We start from the raw sequence: 18,739 nt of genomic DNA on the forward strand, positions 1-18,739 counted from the left end.
CATCATGAAGAAGACTGAGCACAGGAGAGAAGCAAGGTAATGAGTCCGTGTCCACGTGAGGAATATGCTCATGGTAGAAGATTTTGTCTTTGTTGAAAAGCAGTGAAGAATAGAAGTTGGCCTGGCTTACAGTCCAGAAATGCTTCCTTCTTAGACGAGCAGAGTCATAAGGATTGTAGTCAGTGAAGTACACGTGCTCGCTGAAGAAATCATCAGCCTTGAATTTCTGCTTCTTTGAGAATGGATCCTTTGGCTTGGGGTGAGGAGTGTCAGTCAATTGCATCACAACCTCCGGAATCTCGATCTCAGGTTCCACAGGCTGAGGAATTTCAGGTGCTGCTTCAGTGGCAGCCTGGGACTTCAATTCTTCATTTACATGATCTTCAGCACTAGTGGTTGGAATTTCTTCATGGACAGACGGTGTGGCATGTGGTTCATCAGATCCCATTTGTACAGTAGTTACTAGGGACTGAGGAATTTGTTGCAATGGTGTGAAGAGTGGAGAGTTGGGGTGCTGACTTTCCCAAAATTCATCACTTAGCACGGGTGTGGTACATCCAATGTCCACATCTTCATCTCCCATTTCTTCAACGCCGGCCTCTTCAGCAGTAAACTGAGGCATTAGCAAGGAGATAACTGGTGTTGAAGGGATTATATCCACTTCAATTTCTTCATCCATCTGCTCCGACGAAGCAGCAAAGGGATTCTCATCATCGGATTCACTTGGAATCACATATTCTTCATCAAAAGGAACAAGGTCCTTTGATGGCATGGTTGAGATAGGAACAACATCAATTGGATTTGCAAACGAGCTAGTCAGTGGCTTCATCTTCTTCTGAGATGAAGAATCTGATGCAGTTGATGCCTTCCTTTTCTTTATCACTGCACGCTCTACAGCCTTAGTTTTCTTCACATCTGATGTAGATGGAAGGATCAGAGTTGGTGTAGGTGCAGGAGCAGAGGATTTGGGTTGAATTTCTTCAGGCGCAACTGATGCAGTTGCCCTAACTTTTTCGTTTTCTTCAGGCGCACCACCAGTGGATGCCCTGGCAATTTCTTCAACGGCTGGAATGCAGTCATCAGCCCTGGAACTCACATTTTCTTCAGCAGCCTGATTGTCATCAGCGGTGCTGGCATTTTCTTCAGTTGGTTGAACAGATGCTTCAGCCTGAGGAATTTCCGGTTGCGTTGGGGCTGCAACATTTGAGGTGAAGTTGTCAGCAAGTCTTACAAAACAAACCTTGGCTCCCAGCCAATCAGCATGGTATGCGTCAAATTCATCACTGAGTTTCTTGATCTCAGACTGTATATTGATGAGTTCTTCGGTTGTCATAGAGACAACATTTTTCTTCAGGTAGCGCTCCTTTTTGTACTGCGGTTTCTTGATCTGCCTGGCCTTCTCAAACTTCCATTTTTCTTCTTCTATGAAATGAGTCAACATATGACTTTGGCCAGGTGTCAGCTTGAAATCAGGCATGGGAGTATTTGGGTCCTTGTGCCATAAGTCAATGTACTCAAGGATCAACTTTGGATCCAAAAGCAGAGGCACACTTGTGCCCTTGGCTCTAGCGGCCCTGACTTGCCTGTCTCTGATGATTTCTGCTAGTTCTTCATCATTAGCCTCATCATCATCATCAGAGGGCACTTGGAAAGCAACTTGTTTCTTGTGAGGACTTGGCCGAGGACCTCGTCCAGCAGTGGTCTTCTTCTTCAGAAGAGTGGGAGCAGCTGAGGAACTTGCAGAGGCTCCTGAGACAATAGATATGCATGTGGTCCTTTGGCACGTGGCGAGATGCACAGGTGCTGAGGATTTGGTTGGAGCATCTGAAGACTTTGGTGGAGGAGCTGAAGATTTTGTAGGAGCAGGAGCAGCGTGAGGAATTGGCTGTGAGGGCTTTGAGGAATCTGGCCGTGAGGGCATAGCTGAGGAACTCGGCCGTGAGGGCATTGCTGGTGAAGCACTGGCTTGTGAGCAGGCTTCTTTGGCATGGCCTTCTTCGGCTTTATAGAGGCCTCAACAGTAGCAGCGGCAGCAGAGTCTTCGTTGAATTTCCTCACTGCATCTTTTGCTTGTTTGGCCAACTTGGCCTGGTGCTTGGCCCATTCATCAAGATAATCCTCACCACGCTTGAGGCTGGTGGGATTAGCTATTTGACCATGTGCCAACAGAGGTCTTGGGCATGGAGGATTTAGTGCAAATTTCTTCATATATTTAGGAGTGACATATCTGTACTCCCTCCACTCTCTTGCCCATCTCCTCTCAATCTTTTGAATGCGCACCTTGCGCTGATTTTTATCTTCCTCAGGGGGTGTGCAGTACCCAGCATAGATGTCCTCAGGTATTTCAAGGCAGTGTTGACCTCAGGCCTCTTTCCTCCCTTTTGTGGCTTCTTACCATCAGCCATTTTCTTCAGTTGAGGAATTTGAAAAATTGAATTCTCTGAAGAAGTATGCAACTTTTCTTCGAGGAACGCTGTAAATGAGTTAAGTTGATGAGAACCTAGTGATTCAATAGCTGACATGAGTACCTGTGAACATAGTATAGTTGCGAGGAATTTGGAGAGGTCATATGCATTCTCGGAGGTTTTTCAAAAAGAACAAGTTTGAGGAATTTGACCAGATGAGTCTTGAAGAATTTCACTAAGTGTTCTTTGTAAGGTTCCAGAGATGTATAGATCGAAAATCCACACATTTGAGGTATCTTGAAGAAAAAAAATAGCTTAGAGAAACAAATCAAGAACAGATGACATGTGAGGTGTTTTAGTGTGTGAAGATATGAAGAAAAACACCTTTGAGGATTTTGTAGAAATCATTTGAATCAAAGAGGGCAGTAAAAGTAACTTTTAATTACCCTGAATGAAGAACACGACGAACTGGTATGTGGAGATGTGAAGTTCGTCGGTGCAGATCTTTCATTCCCTAACTTGGTGGAGGAAGACAGCTACGGCGGCGGCGGAGTGAAGATTTCCGCGGCCGGCACGAGTACGACGGCGACGAGGTCGAGGCAGTGAAGTTTTTCCGCACCGGCGACGATGAAGTAGCGGCGGTGCTAGGGTTTGAGAAGCTCGAGCTGGAGAGAGGTCGAGCGGAGTAAAGGAAGTGAGGAAGGGAAAGGAGGTATTTATAGCCATGATGAAAAACGGTTCGCCCAAAGAATTTGGACGAATGTGCCCCTGACCCTTCTCATTTTCTTGACATGTGTCACCCACGTACTGAGAAGTGGAGATCGTGTGCGATCGTGGGTGAATAGATAAGTATATCGTGGGATGCGGAATAGTTTGAGCGGCAAAGCCCAAAATTTGGATAAGATAGGTTTTAACGGTGCATTCGCAATTCTTCAGCTGACAAGGACACAATGAAGATTTTGAACGAGTTTCAAATAGAACGCACATGAAGAATTTGTGAGCAGATTGGGTTGAGTATAGCATAGAGGGGGAAGGGTCCGATCACATTCACTTAGCAGAAAAGCCAACTTGAAAAGATAGCCATAAGTGAATGTTATAGAGGACATAAACTCATATATATAGCCAATGAAGAAAAACGACGGAAACAGTGAAGACAATGCAAAGTTGAAGAATTTGAACAACTGAGGAATATCAAAACTGAGGAAAAACTCAAATTGAAGATTTTCAACTTTTGGTGGTGGCGTGACCCACCATATAAGAATGATGATTTCAAACACCACGTACAATTGTCGTAGGGTTCTGAGAATCAAATTCTTCGTTGATTTCTTCACACTTAGAGTGTTATTCTTCACTGATTGAAGAAAAACGATTTCTTCATGTGTTGCACATCTAAGTCATCAATTTTGCATAAGTGTTAGGATGAGTGTCCTTTTCAAAGAACATTCGAAGATTCTAAGATATTTAGCTCACACCGCAACTTGCTAAATCTCTTCTCATCCAAGGGCTTTGTGAAGATATCGGCTAGCTGTTCTTCAGTCTTCACATGCTCAATAGAAATGTCGCCCTTCAACACATGATCACGAAGAAAATGATGACGAATCTGAATGTGCTTTGTCTTCGAGTGCTGAACTGGGTTGTGAGCAATCTTGATGGCACTCTCATTGTCACAGAAGAGAGGCACATTCTTCATGTTGACGTCGTAGTCCTTGAGAGTTTGCTTCATCCATAGCAATTGAGCACAGCAAGAACCAGCGGGAATGTACTCAGCTTCAGCAGTAGATAGTGATACACAGTTCTGTTTCTTCGAGGACCAACAGACCAAAGATCGTCCGAGGAAATGACATGTACCAGATGTTGACTTGCGCTCCACACGATCACCAACATAGTCATCGTCAGAATATCCAATGAGATCAAAAGCCGAGCCCTTGGGGTACCATAATCCAAGTGTTGGTGTGTGAGCTAGATATCGAAGAATATGCTTCACGGCCTTATGGTGTGATTCCTTCGGTGTAGCTTGAAATCGGGCACACATGCAAACACTAAGCATTATATCTGGCCTAGATGCACATAAGTACAATAAAGAACCAATCATGGAGCGGTATACCTTATGATCGAAGTCGATACCATTTTCATCAGTGCACAGATGGCCATTTATGGGCATAGGAATTTTGAGGCCTTTGCAATCTTGCATGCCGAATTTCCTCAGTACATCCTTGAGGTATTTCTCCTGCGATATGAATATGCCATTGCGTTGTTGACGAATTTGAAGACCTAAGAAGAATTTCAATTCTCCCATCATAGACATTTGATATTTTCACTCATCATATAGGAAAATTCATCACTATAACGTTGGTCAGTACAGCCAAAGATAATATCATCAACATATATTTGGCACACAAACAATTCACCATCATAAGATTTAGTGACAAGAGTAGGGTCGAGTGAACTGGGTTTGAAGCCTTTCTTCATAAGGAATTCCTTCAAAGTATCATACCATGCCTGCGGGGCCTGCTTGAGGCCATAGAGGGCCTTATTGAGTCTGAAGACTTTGTCGGGATGCTTTGGATCTTCAAAACCTGGGGGTTGAGTAACATATACTTCTTCCTCAAGCTTACCATTGAGGAATGCACTTTTCACATCCATTTGATATAGGGTGATATCATGATGGTTAGCATAAGCAAGTAATATGCGAATAGCCTCAAGTCTAGCAACAGGTGCAAAAGTTTCATCGAAATCAATTCCTTTAACCTGTGTGTAGCCTTGAGCTACAAGCCGTGCCTTATTCCTTACCACAAGGCCATTTTTTCCTTGCTTGTTGCGATAGATCCACTTTGTGCCAATGATATTGTGCTTGCGAGGATCTGGACGTTTGACCAGTTCCCAGACGTTGTTGAGCTCGAACTGATGTAATTCTTCTTGCATGGCCTGAATCCATTCAGGCTCCAGAAATGCTTCATCTACCTTAGTGGGCTCTATGATAGAGATAAAAGCATAGTGCCCACAAAAGTTAGATAAATGTGAAGCTTTTGAGTGTGTGAGAGGACCTGGCACGTTAATGTCATCGATGATCTTTTCAACTTGCACTTCTTTTGCAACGCGAGGATGAGCTGGTTGTCATTAAGGAATTTGATCAGCATTCTCTTCAGCACCATTTTCTTCAGTATTTTCTTCAGGTGCATTAGCTCGACGTTCTTCATGTTCTGGAATGAATTCTTTAGCAGATTCTTCGGTGGGAATGACATCCTCAGTAGCCTTGAACTTGATAGTTTCCTCAGGTGCTGGTTCATCTATCACAGAAGGTAGGTGCTCTCTTTGCGAGCCATTAGTTTCATCGAACCGCACATCTACAGTTTCAACAACCTTGTGAGGAACGTTGTTGAAAACTCTGTAGGTGTGCGAGTCCTTTCCGTAACCAAGCATAAAACCTTCATGTGCTTTGGGTGCAAATTTTGAGTTGTGATGAGGATCTCTAATCCAACATTTAGCACCGAAGACTTTGAAATAACTTACATTGGGTTTCTTATCAGTGAGGAGTTCAGAAGCAGTCTTCTTAAAGAATTTGTGAAGATATACTCTGTTGATGATGTGGCACGCAGTATCAATTGCCTCAATCCAGAAACGACGAGGCGTTTTGTATTCGTCAAGCATAGTGCGAGCCATCGCAGCAAGAGTCCTGTTCTTGCGCTCCATGATGCCATTCTGCTGAGGAGTATAAGGAGCAGATAACTCATGAGTAATACCAAGTTCATCAAGATAGTCATGAAGACCAGAATTCTTGAACTCAGTTCCATTGTCACTTCTGATGTGCTTGATCTTCACACCAAAGTTGGTTGAAGCTCTCGAGGAAAATCGTTTGAAGACTTCCTGCACTTCATGTTTGTAAGTAACAATGTGTACCCATGTGTATCGAGAGTAATCATCAACAATAACAAAGCCATATTGAGATGCATCATTTGAGACTGCAGAATAATTCTTAGGACCGAAGAGATCCATGTGAAGCAATTCAAATGGACGAGTGGTGGTCATGATAGTCTTCGCTGGATGCTTAGCCTTTGTCATCTTCCCAGCTTCACAGGCTCCGCATAAGTGATCCTTGAGGAATTTGACATTCTCGATGCCAATAACATGCTTCTTCTTCGCAAAAGTGTGCAAATTCCTCATGCCTACATGACTAAGTCGTCGATGCCAGAGCCAGCCTTCTGAAGCTTTTGCAAGTAGGCACACGGCTGGTTGCGGTCCTGTAGAGAAATCAACAATATATAGGTCTCCTCTCCTACAGCTTTCGAAGACTTTGGAATTGTCAACTTCCATAACCACAACACAACGGTACTTGCCAAAGACAACTATCAAGATCGCAAAGCATTGAGACAGACATGAGGTTGTATCCTAAGGACTCGACAAGCATGACTTTGTCCATGTGTCGATCCTTTGTGATCGCAACCTTACCTAGACCCAATACCAGAATTTTGCCTTTGTCAGCGAAGATGATATGCTTCAGATGCGATGGTGATAAGGGAGCATCCATCAATAGATTCTTGTCACCAGTCATGTGATTTGTACATCCACTATCGAGGACCCACTCAGTGGCTTTGGGTTGATCATCCTGCAGATGAATTAGTGCAACTTACAAACTCATATACTTCACTAGTGAAGAATATGACATCAATTCATCAGATCAATTTCAACAAGCAACAGAACAGATAAAGCAGTATGAGGACGAGAGACATGAAAGTTCATTTCTTCATGATTAGCTTGCGTCCTTTCAGGCACATTCAGGTCTCCAGCAAATTCTTCAGATGATTACGTACGTCTGGAGACCTGACCCTGCAGAAGAGATTAGTTCTTTTTTCACCACCCACATCTGAAGGGGTGGCAAAGAGCTCATCACTCTACGAGCTCCATACGAGAAAGGTGGCATAGAAGTCAGTCCATTTCGTTTCACATAAGAGGGGTTAGGATAAGCATATGAATAAGCAGAGAAATTCTTCGAGGACTTATGAACATAATGATTAGAAGAATAATGCTCATATTCATAGCCCTTAGCTCTTCCCTGCGAAACAGAGTTGTTAGCATGATGATATTCATATGAGGACTTTGATCCTTTTGAGGAATTTGGTCCATATGAAGAATTTGATCTGGGGTTCCTATTCTTCACGGGTGGTGTCCTGAGGACATTCACCTGAAGACTTTCAAGGCACCTTTTGGGAACCCAGATTTTCTTCATAGGAGGACCGTTCCTGCAGTTAGTGCCAACATATCTACCAAATATTTCACCATTCTGATTTTTGAACAGTTTATAGTTGGAGTCAAATGACTCATCATCAGAACGAGGAGATTCACATGCAAATCCAGATAAGTTAGATGGATCAACCGGAGGTCCCTTTGTAGCAACCCATGAGGTTTGGGGGTACTGCTCAGGCTTCCAATGTGTACCATCAGCATTGAGTTTCCTCTCAAAGGCAATACCCTCTTTCCTAGGGTTCCTGTTGAGGATCTGCTTTTTAAGCACATCACAAAGAGCCTGATGCCCTTTGAGGCTTTTGTACATGCCTGTCATGTACAATTCCTTCAGCCCTGCATTGTCAGTGATACTAGCAATGTCCTCAGATGAGGAATTAGTGATAGCAGAGGCATGTGAAGAATTTGAAACATTAGCAGCATTTGAACATTCAGGTGAAGAATTAGCAGATTCACGTTCAATGCACTTCAAGCATGGTGGAACAAATTCTTCCTGAGAAGCGCTGATTTGTTGAGCAAGTAATGAATCGCGCTCCTTCTAAAGATCTTCATAACTCACTCTTAGCTTCTCAAGGTCTTGCTTTCTTTGAAGAAATTCATAAGAAAGCTTCTCATGATCCGATAAGAGAGTGTTATGATGACTTTGAAGTTTATCAAGCTTGGACTGAAGTCTCTGAAGACTTTCAGTCAAAGTTTCAGTGCGATCCATTTCTTCACCCAACATATCATCACTTTTATTTAGCATGTTTTGAACCTTTCTAAAGCCCTTTGTTGTTTTATAGCAATCTTAGCAAGTTTAGAAAAGCTGGGCTTAAGATTTTCATCAGATTCATTCTCACTTGATTCAGAGGAGGTATATTTGAGTACCTTGGCACCCTTTGCCATGAAGCAATAGGTGGGAGCGTAGTCATCATCGCCTTCATCAGCCTTGTTGGTGAGGTCATTTTCTTCAGTGTTGAAGATAGATTTGCTGACGAATGCAGTAGGGAGAGCAAGGCTCGCCACTCCGGATTCGGACTCCTCAGATGACTCCTCTTCCTCATTTTCTTCAGATTCAGCCTCAGAGTCCATTTCCTTGCCAATGAATGCCCTGGCCTTCTTGGAGATGCTCTTCTTGTGATATGAAGGCTTGGAGGATTTTGATGATGAGGATTTTGTGGATTTCTTCTTTTTCTTCGTATCATCAGAACTGTAATCCTTGTATTTCTTCTTCTTTGATTCCTTTTCCCACTAAGGACAATCTTGAATGAAATGTCCAGGTTTCTTGCATTTGTCACAGAGCCTCTTCTTGTAGTCACTGGATGAGGAATCATTGCTCCTTGAGGATCTTCCAAGGCGACCACGTCTTGAGAACTTTTGGAACTTCTTCACGAGCAGGGCCAGATCATGGCTCAGTTCTTCAGGACCACCAAGGCTGCTACCAGAGTCTTCATCTTCGGGCTCAGATACTGCCTTGGCCTTCAGTGCACGGGTTCTGCAAGAGCTTGAACCATAGAGATCTCTCTTGTCAGCAAGTTGGAACTCATGAGTATTTAGCCTCTCGAGAATATCAGCAGGATCAAGTGACTTGTAATCAGCACATTCTTGTATCATCAATGCCAGAGTGTCAAATGAGGAATCAAGCGATCTCAACAATTTCTTCACCACCTCATGGTCAGTGATGTCAGTGGCACCAAGTGCTTGAAGCTCATTTGAGATGTCAGTGAGGCGATCGAAGGTTTGTTGAACATTTTCATTGTCGAGTCTTTTGAAGCGGTTGAAGAGATTGCGAAGAACATCAACTGACCGAAGCAGGTGAAGAATTTGAAACATTAGCAGCATTTGAACATTCAGGTGAAGAATTAGCAGATTCACGTTCAATGCACTTCAAGCATGGAGGAACAAATTCTTCCTGAGAAGCGCTGATTTGTTGAGCAAGTAATGAATCACGCTCCTTCTGAAGATCTTCATAACTCACTCTTAGCTTTTCAAGATCTTGCTTTTTTTGAAGAAATTCATATGAAAGCTTCTCATGATCAGATAAGAGAGTGTTATGATGACCTTGAAGGTTGTCAAACCTAGACCGAAGTCTTTGAAGATTTTCAGTCAAGGTTTTAGTGCGATCCATTTCTTCACCCAACATATCATCACTTTTGTCTAGCATGTTTTGAACCTTTTCAAAAGCCTTTTATTGTTTTACAGCAATCTTAGCAAGTTTGGAGTAGCTGGGTTTGAGGTTTTCATCATATTCATTTTCACTTGATTCAGAGGAGGGGTATTTGAGTACCTTGGCACCTTTTGCCATGAAGCAATAGGTGGGAGCGTAGTCATCATTGTTTCCATCAGCCGTGTTGGTGAAGCCATTTTCTTCAGAGTTGAAGATGGACTTGCTGACGAAAGCAGTAGCGAGAGCCAGGCTTGCCACACCAGACTCAGACTTCTCAGATGCCTCCTCTTCCTCATGTTCCTCAGATTCAGCCTCAGAGTCCATTTCCTTGCCAATGAACGCCCGAGCCTTCTTGGAGCTGCTCTTCTTGTAAGACGAAGACTTCGAGGATTTTGATGATAAAGATTTTGAGGATTTCTTCTTTTTCTTCGCATCATCAGAATTGTAATCCTTGTATTTCTTCTTCTTTGATTCCTTTTCCCACTAAGGACAATCTTGAATATAGTGTCCAGGTTTCTTGCATTTGTGACAAAGCCTCTTCCCGTAGTCACTGGATGAGGAATCAATGCTCCTTGAGGATTTTCCAAAGCGACCACATCTTGAGAACCTCTGGAATTTCTTCACGAGCAGTGCTAGCTCATGGCTCGGTTCTTCAGGATCACCAAGGCTGCTACCAGAATCTTCATCTTCAGACTCAGACACTGCCTTGGCCTTCAGGGCACATGATCTGCCATAGCTCGAACCATAGAGATCTCTCTTCTCAGCAAGCTGGAACTCATGAGTATTTAGCCTCTCGAGGATATCAGCGGGATCAAGTGACTTGTAATCAGCACGTTCTTATATCATCAATGCCAGAGTATCAAATGAGGAATCAAGCGATCTCAGCAATTTCTTCACCACCTCATGGTCGGTGATGTCAGTGGCACCAAGTGCTTGAAGCTCATTTGAGATGTCAGTGAGGCAATCAAAGGTCTGTTGAACATTTTCATTGTCGAGTCTTTTGAAGCGGTTGAAGAGATTGCGAAGAACATCAACTCTAGAGTCACGCTGTGTTGAGACTCCTTCATTGACTTTGGACAGCCTATCCCAGATAAGCTTAGCAGTTTCCAAAGCATTCACTCTTCCATACTATCCTTTGCTCAGATGGCCACATATGATATTCTTCGCTTGAGAGTCGAGTTGCTTAAATCTCTTCACCTCAGCAGCATTCAGAGAAGGTGTGACTGAGGGAACACCATTTTCCACAACATACCAGAGATCGTTATCAATTGCCTCAAGATGCATTCGCATCTTATTTTTCCAGTAGGGGTAGTCTGTCCCATCGAAGGAAGGACACCCAGCAGAGACCTTGATCATACCTGCGGTCGACATAACTAAAACTCCAGGTGGTTAAACCAAAATCACACAGAACAAGGGAGTACCTTGCTCTGATACCAATTGAAAGTGCGTTATATCGACTAGAGGGTGGGTCAATAGGCGATTTTTATGGATTCTTCACTAAGGAATTTGCAGGTGAAGAAATTCCTTAGCGAAGATCTACTAGCAGCAGAATAAGTACTCAAAAGTAAACATAACGGAACACAAGCATAGTCATCATGATGAAATGAAGACAAGCACAGAGTATAGAAAGCGTAAACACAGGATAACACAAGATGAAGACAAACAGACTGAAGAAATTGAACTGAGGAAATTGAGAAAGTCTTCAGTCTAAGTCTTCAAACACAGATACGAACAAGCACTCAACACAGATATGAGGAAATGAAAGAGTTGAGGAAATAGAACCAGTGAGCTTGGTGAAGACAATGATTTGGTAGACCAGTTCCAACTGTTGTCTCAGTTGTACATCTGGTTGGAGCGGCTAGGTATTTAAACCTGAGGACACACAGTCCCGGACACACAGTCCTCACTGTATTCTCCTTGAGCTAAGGTCACACAGACCTCGCCCAATCACTCGTGGTAAGTCTTCAGGTGACTTTTGAACCTTCACAAACTTGGTCACTCGGCGATCCACAATTCCTCTTGGATGCTCTAGACCATGACGCCTAACCGTCTGGAAGAAACATAGTCTTCAAAGGTAACAAGTGCCGGATCCACGCAGGATCAATCTCTTCAGTGATGCTCAATCACTTGGGGTTTGTAGGTGTTTGGGCTTGGGTTTTCCTCACTTGATGATTTTCGCTCAAAGTCCTCGGAGGATGGGGTGCTCTCAAATGACAAGTGTCGGTTTCTCTCGGAGCAGCCAACCAGCTAGTGGTTGTAGGGGACGGCTATTTATAGCCTAGGGAGCAGCCCGACATGATAAGACATAAATGCCCTTCAATGATATAACCGTTAGGTGGATAGATATTTTGGGATAGCTGGCGCATAGCACAGCAACGGTCAGGAATTTGAGTATCAAATTCCTTAGAGTTATCATGTTCCTCACTGTGTAGGCAATCCGCACTGGCGAATTCCTAACTCCTCGGTTAGAACAAATTCCTCAGAGACCAGAAGAATTTTGTCTCTATCACTGAAGAATATGACTGAACTATATGAGATTTCCAATGGCTTCACTCGAAGGGATTGGTAGGTGTAGGATTTTGAGTTGAGCATCACATGGAAATTTTTCCTTAGTATTTCCTCGACTCCCTTTAACAGTACGGTGTTTCCTATGACTCAAGAAAGAGAAAATGAAACTACGAAAACAAGAGTCTTCATGCTTCATGTTCCTCGAATGAATACCAAGTCTTCAGGATTGCACCAATTTCTTCACTTTTAAAGTCTTCAGAAATCCAAAGTCTTCAGTCGAAGAACTTCATTTTTAGGGGTCGACTTTCTCTGTAAATATCAAACTCCTCATAGACTTATAAACCTGTGTACACTCAAAAACACATTAGTCCCTTAACCTATAAGTCTTCAATACACCAAAATCACTAAGGGGCACTAGATGCACTTACATTCGTGAGAAAGTAAGTTGGATGCACACCCACTTAGTTTCTTTTTTGTTGAGCTTTCATATACTTATAGCTCTAGTGCATCCGTTGCATGGCAATCCCTACTCACTCACATTAATATCTATTGATGGGCATCTCCATAGCCCGTTGATACGCCTAGTTGATGTGAGACTATCTTCTCCCTTTTTGTATTCTCCACAACCACCATTCTATTCCACCTATAGTGCTATGTCCATGGTTCACGCTCATGTATTGCGTGAAGATTGAAAAAGTTTGAGAACACCAAAAGTATGAAACAATTGTTTGGCTTGTCATCGGGGTTGTGCATGATTTGAATACTTTGTGTGGTGAAGATGGAGCATAGACAGACTATATGATTTTGTAGGGATAACTTTATTTGGCCATGTTATTTTGAAGTGACATAATTGCTTAGTTAGTATGCTTGAAGTATTATTATTTCTATGTCAATATTAAACTTTTGTCTTGAATCTTTCGGATCTGAATATTCATACCACAATTAAGAGAATTACATTGAAATTATTCCAAGTAGCATTCCACATCAAAAATTCTGTTTTATCATTTACCTACTCGAGGATGATGAGGAATTAAGCTTGGGGATGCTTGATACGTCTCCAACGTATCTATAATTTTTTATTGTTCCATGCTATATTATATCCTGTTTTGGACATTATTGGGCTTTATTATACACTTTTATATTATTTTTTGGACTAACCTATTAACCGGAGGCCCATCCCAGAATTACTGTTTTTTTGCCTATTTTAGGGTTTCGCAGAAAAAGAATATCAAACGAAGTCCAAACGGAATGAAACCTTCGGAAGCATGATTTTTGGAACGAACATGATCCAGAGGACTTGGACCCTACGTCAAGCAATCAACCAAGATGGCATGAGGTAGGGGGCACGCCTACCCCCCAGGCGCGCCCTCCACCCTCGTGGGGCCCATGTTGCTCCACCGACGTACTCCTTCCTCCTATATATACCTACGTACCCCCAAACTACCAGATACGGAGCCAAAACCCTAATTCCACCGCCGTAACTTTCTGTATCCACAAGATCCCATCTTGGGGCCTTTTCCGGAGCTCCGCCGGAGGGGGCATCGATCACGGAGGGCTTCTACATCAACACCATAGCCTCTCCGATGAAGTGTGAGTAGTTTACTTCAGACCTACGGGTCCATAGTTATTAGCTAGATGGCTTCTTCTCTCTTTTTGGATCTCAATACAAAGTTCTCCCCCCTCTCTTGTGGAGATCTATTCGATGTAATCTTCTTTTGCGGTGTGTTTGTTGAGATCGATGAATTGTGGGTTTATGATCAACTTTATCTATGAGCAATATTTGAATCTTCTCTGAATTCTTTTATGTATGATTGGTTATCTTTGCAAGTCTATTCGAATTATCAGTTTGGTTTGGCCTACTAGATTGATCTTTCTTGCAATGGGAGAAGTGCTTAGCTTTGGGTTCAATCTTGCGGTGTACTTTCCCAGTGACAGTAGGGGCAGTAAGGCACGTATTGTATTGTTGCCATCGAGGATAACAAGATGGGGTTTGTATCATATTGCATGAGTTTATCCCTCTACATCATGTCATCTTGCTTAGAGCGTTACTCTGTTCTCTTGAACTTAATACTCTAGATGCATGCTGGATAGCGGTCGATGTGTGGAGTAATAGTAGTAGATGTAGGCAGGAGTCGGTCTACTTGTTTTAGACGTGATGCCTATATACATGATCATACCTAGATATTCTCATAACTATGCTCAATTCTGTTAATTGCTCAACAATAATTTGTTTACCCACCGTAATGCTTATGCTATCGAGAGAAGCCTCTAGTGAAACCTATGGCCCCCGGGTCTATTTTCCATCATATTAATCTTCCAATACTTAGTTATTTCCTTTGGCATTTATTTTATTTGCATCTTTATTTCTCTTTATCATAAAAAATACCAAAAATATTATCTTATCATATCTATCAGATCTCACTCTCGTAGGTGACCGTGAAGGGATTGACAACCCCTTTATCGCGTTGGTTGCGAGGAGTTTATTTGTTTGTGTAGCTGCGAGGGACTCGTGCGTGGCCTCCTACAGGATTGATACCTTGGTTCTCAAAAACTGAAGGAAATACTTACGCTGCTCTACTGCATCACCCTTTCATCTTCAAGGGAAAACCAACGCAGTGTTCAAGAGGTAGCAAATAGCATGGCATTTTTAGGTCGATTATTAATGATGAGCATGATACTACTAGAACAATATGAGAGTGAGGAGACGTTACATGGCTCATACCCTTTTCGAAGTCCTTCTTGTGAATCAAAAGGTATTGCATTGCCTGAACCAACTTTCATCCCATCATCATCATCTGTCCCAGGCATAGATTCTTATCATTATGATATTTCCAGTAACCATGCTTTGTAAACATCGGATACGCGCTTTCCCATTTTGTTTGCATCTCGGATGAAATTGGTTCGTATATCACAAATTGATTGATGCACATACATGTTGGCAACATTCATTGCTAGTTTCTAGTTACAAAATTATATGCTCCCGATAGGTATGAATTATGTTGAGATAACAACAAATTGATGCTTCTTAATATTCATGCTTCCTAATTTTGTTGTATGTTTTCTTCAGTCCAGATAGTTTGGGGCAATAGAAACACAGTTCTATTATTTGTGTTGTCAAGAGAATTCTTTGTGTTTAAACACAACCATCATGTTTCCTATATTTCATATACATGCTGACAGTGGCAAGCCAATTTTTTTTTGTTTTTTCTTGTTGAATAACGCCAAATCAAATCCAAAAAATCAAAGACAGTGTGACATAGCATGTACGAAGCATACATGCTTCCTTACATGGGAATGTGAGAATCTCTACTTCATCACTACCGTACCATATATGTAATACTCGTTGTTGCTTCATACTTATATACCTTCTATACTTATGCATCGTGTCTAACTGATTATGGATGTACTCCCTCCGTCCCATAATATAAGATGTTACATAGCTTGCAAAAATGTCTTACATTATGGGACCGAGGGAGTATATTTCAAGCAGTTGCGTGTTGGCTTTGGAACTGATGGGCGCAGCCGGTGACATATATGGAGGCGACTGATGCATGCACTAGGAAGTGTGATGACTCATGACACTTGGATCTGCCCTACAATGAGGTCGACCGCAAGCGAAGGGAATCATGTCTACGGTTTATAGGGAACATACAATTATTGGCTTACGGAAACATAGTACACACTGTTGGTGACTTGAACTAAATAAATTTGTACCATGTCTGAAACTTATTGTAAGAACGAACGAACCAGGGAAACAAACTTATGTTCGAGTAGAAGCAAATTAATTTTACCATGGAAGCACTTTTATTATTAGATGGAAGCAAAGTTTCTTGTTGGAAACTGATAAAAAAGATACATGGGAGCAAAGTATTTGGAAACAAATTGTTACGTCCAAAAAAGTTTGGCTGAGATCGAAGCAAATTATCTCATCGGTGGAAGCAAGCTTTTGCTGCATTAAAAACAGAATAAAATGTACATGGGATGCATTTTTCATCGAGCAAATTTGCTATGCACTAGAAGCAAAAAAAAAGTTTTCTAAAAAATGTGGAATAAAGTATGAAAATATAAGAATTTAGATGGACTTTAAATTATATCACAGTGTTATTTTCTGAAGAAGTTAATTCAAGGAAGCAAATAGGAATAAATATGGAAGCATCGTAATCACAGGAGTATAATTTAGAAACTAACTAGAGGAAAGTCGGCTGCACGCTGGGCACCTAATCACGCCCTGCAAGTGTAATCAATCTAACGGCTGCCCACTAATCTGATCCCTAGTGATGCACATTGGTCTGCACCTCCCTAAGAGTCTCTCTACCCTCCACCACCAGCTTCACAAAGGGCTTCAGGGAACCAATTTAGCTCTAGGGCTATTTGTGAATTCTAGTAGTGAAGTTACTATTTACATTTTTTTCGTACCCATAATTTTGTCTTTTTGCCAGAATTTCCACATAATGCATTTTGTCGCGAAACTTTACGCACATGTATAACGCTAGATTTCCTGCAAAAAGTTTCAGAAATATTCGACATTTTTCTAATGCTTTCTTTAAATTTTGTTTGCTAAATCGGGTGCTGCGTCTAGACCCATGTCTCAAAAATTCACACCGCGTACTATTCTGACTTTGATATCCGGTCTCTGTACCTAGCAGACAGGCTTGCTTACTTGACCTCTTTTTCTCTAGGTCCACGCTGAAGGAAGAACTCTTCTCTGTACGCGCACGAGACCTGAAAATCTGCATCATGTCATTTTCTGTCAATTTTTGGTTCTGTCTCAGCACTTCGTTTCCTTTGTACGTATGTCCCTGTACGCACCACACTTCTGGAGTCTTCCCACCAGCACGCGGTTTGGCACTTTAAAGAGTGAATCTTCTTATATAACCATCAAGAACTCAAATTTAGGCATGCACAAGGAATAAGAGTTACTCCACAGGAAAGTTCAATAGCTACTCCACATACTATTCTGAGGTTCATATGTTGTCTGTCTATACCGAGTAGGTCGACCTATTGCTTACTAGACCTTTTTTTTTCTCTTGGTCTGCGCCGCAAGAAGAACTCGTCTCTATTCGCACACAAGACTTGAAATTTTTGCATCATGTCATTTTCTGTCAATTTATTGTTCTGTGTGAGCAGTGGCGAATCTTGTAAGAAAATCAAGGGCAGGCTCAAAGTTAATTATGTGAAAAAAAGTCACCAACCCCCAGCTCTGTTGTGCAAACAAGGTTAAAATTTGCTAGAATACTAGCAGAAACATGTACTATTAACTACTAAAATATTCTTTTGCATCGCTGGAGGGCAGGCTCAAGCCTATTAAAGCCTGCCCAGTTGATTCATCACTGTGTGTGAGCACTTCATTTCATTTATATGTCCCGGCACATACTATATCCCACCGGTACATGGTTAACACTCTTGCCACCCCTCTGATTGGACTGTGTTTTTCCTCTATGTAAAATTTTCAGTGCATATAAGTCTTATCCGAAGTCGAACTTGGTCAATTTTGTTGAAAGAAATATATGAGTATTTATGATACAAATGTATATCATATGAAAATTTATTTCAGTGTGAATCTAATGGTATTGTTTTTGGAAAAGGAGGCTTGCCCCGGCCTCTGCATCGGAACGATGCATGCAGCCATCTTATTAAAAAGTCTTGAAGTAGCACAAAGTCATAAAAGTATTACAGCTCGCAAGCGGAACAAAAAGGAAAAGAAATGTGAATGCTCAATATCACAACCGGTATGACAATGTAAAGGACAAGCTCCCTAGACTCCTATCTTGTTATGTGACCGTCATTCAAACCGGTTGAATATAGCCCGTGCTACCATCTCTCACTGGTTGCACCTAGTAACCAATGGCTCCCTGGAGTCCGTAGGAATGAGTAAGGACCACGCACGGATCCATGCGGTAGCTCTAAAAATGACCTGCAAGAAAGTTAAAAATATAATATCTGTTAAAAATCATATATTCCTGCAATTTCATATAGCCCATATAAGTGCACATATTTCAAACCTAATATGAGCCGCAGTAATATGACCAACCCCAGCTAACGTAAAAAATTATCACCGTTAGAAGTCGTATCAAGCCGCAAGTCGCAACGGTGTCCGGAACATTTCTAGATATATATTTGACTTATCACATATGTAAGTGGCGGCTTAGCCCATGGTCACAGGATGATTTTTTTTCTCTCAACACGGAAGGTAGGACTAAAGTGAAGTTGTGGACCTTTTTCCAGGTTATATATATATATATATATATATATATATATATATATATATATATATATATATATATATATATATATATATATATTTTCTGATCCAACGGGAGCACATGGGCACATGTAATCTCAATCTTAGTACGCGAGGATGCGTTTTCTTCTAGTGTCAGTGTCTCCTACATTGATCTTCACCCCCCTTCTGGTGGTGGAGTTTGGGTTTCTTCTCTTTCTT

The sequence above is a fragment of the Triticum aestivum genome, chromosome 6A (assembly GCF_018294505.1).
Source record: "Triticum aestivum cultivar Chinese Spring chromosome 6A, IWGSC CS RefSeq v2.1, whole genome shotgun sequence".
Lineage (NCBI taxonomy): Eukaryota > Viridiplantae > Streptophyta > Magnoliopsida > Poales > Poaceae > Triticum > Triticum aestivum.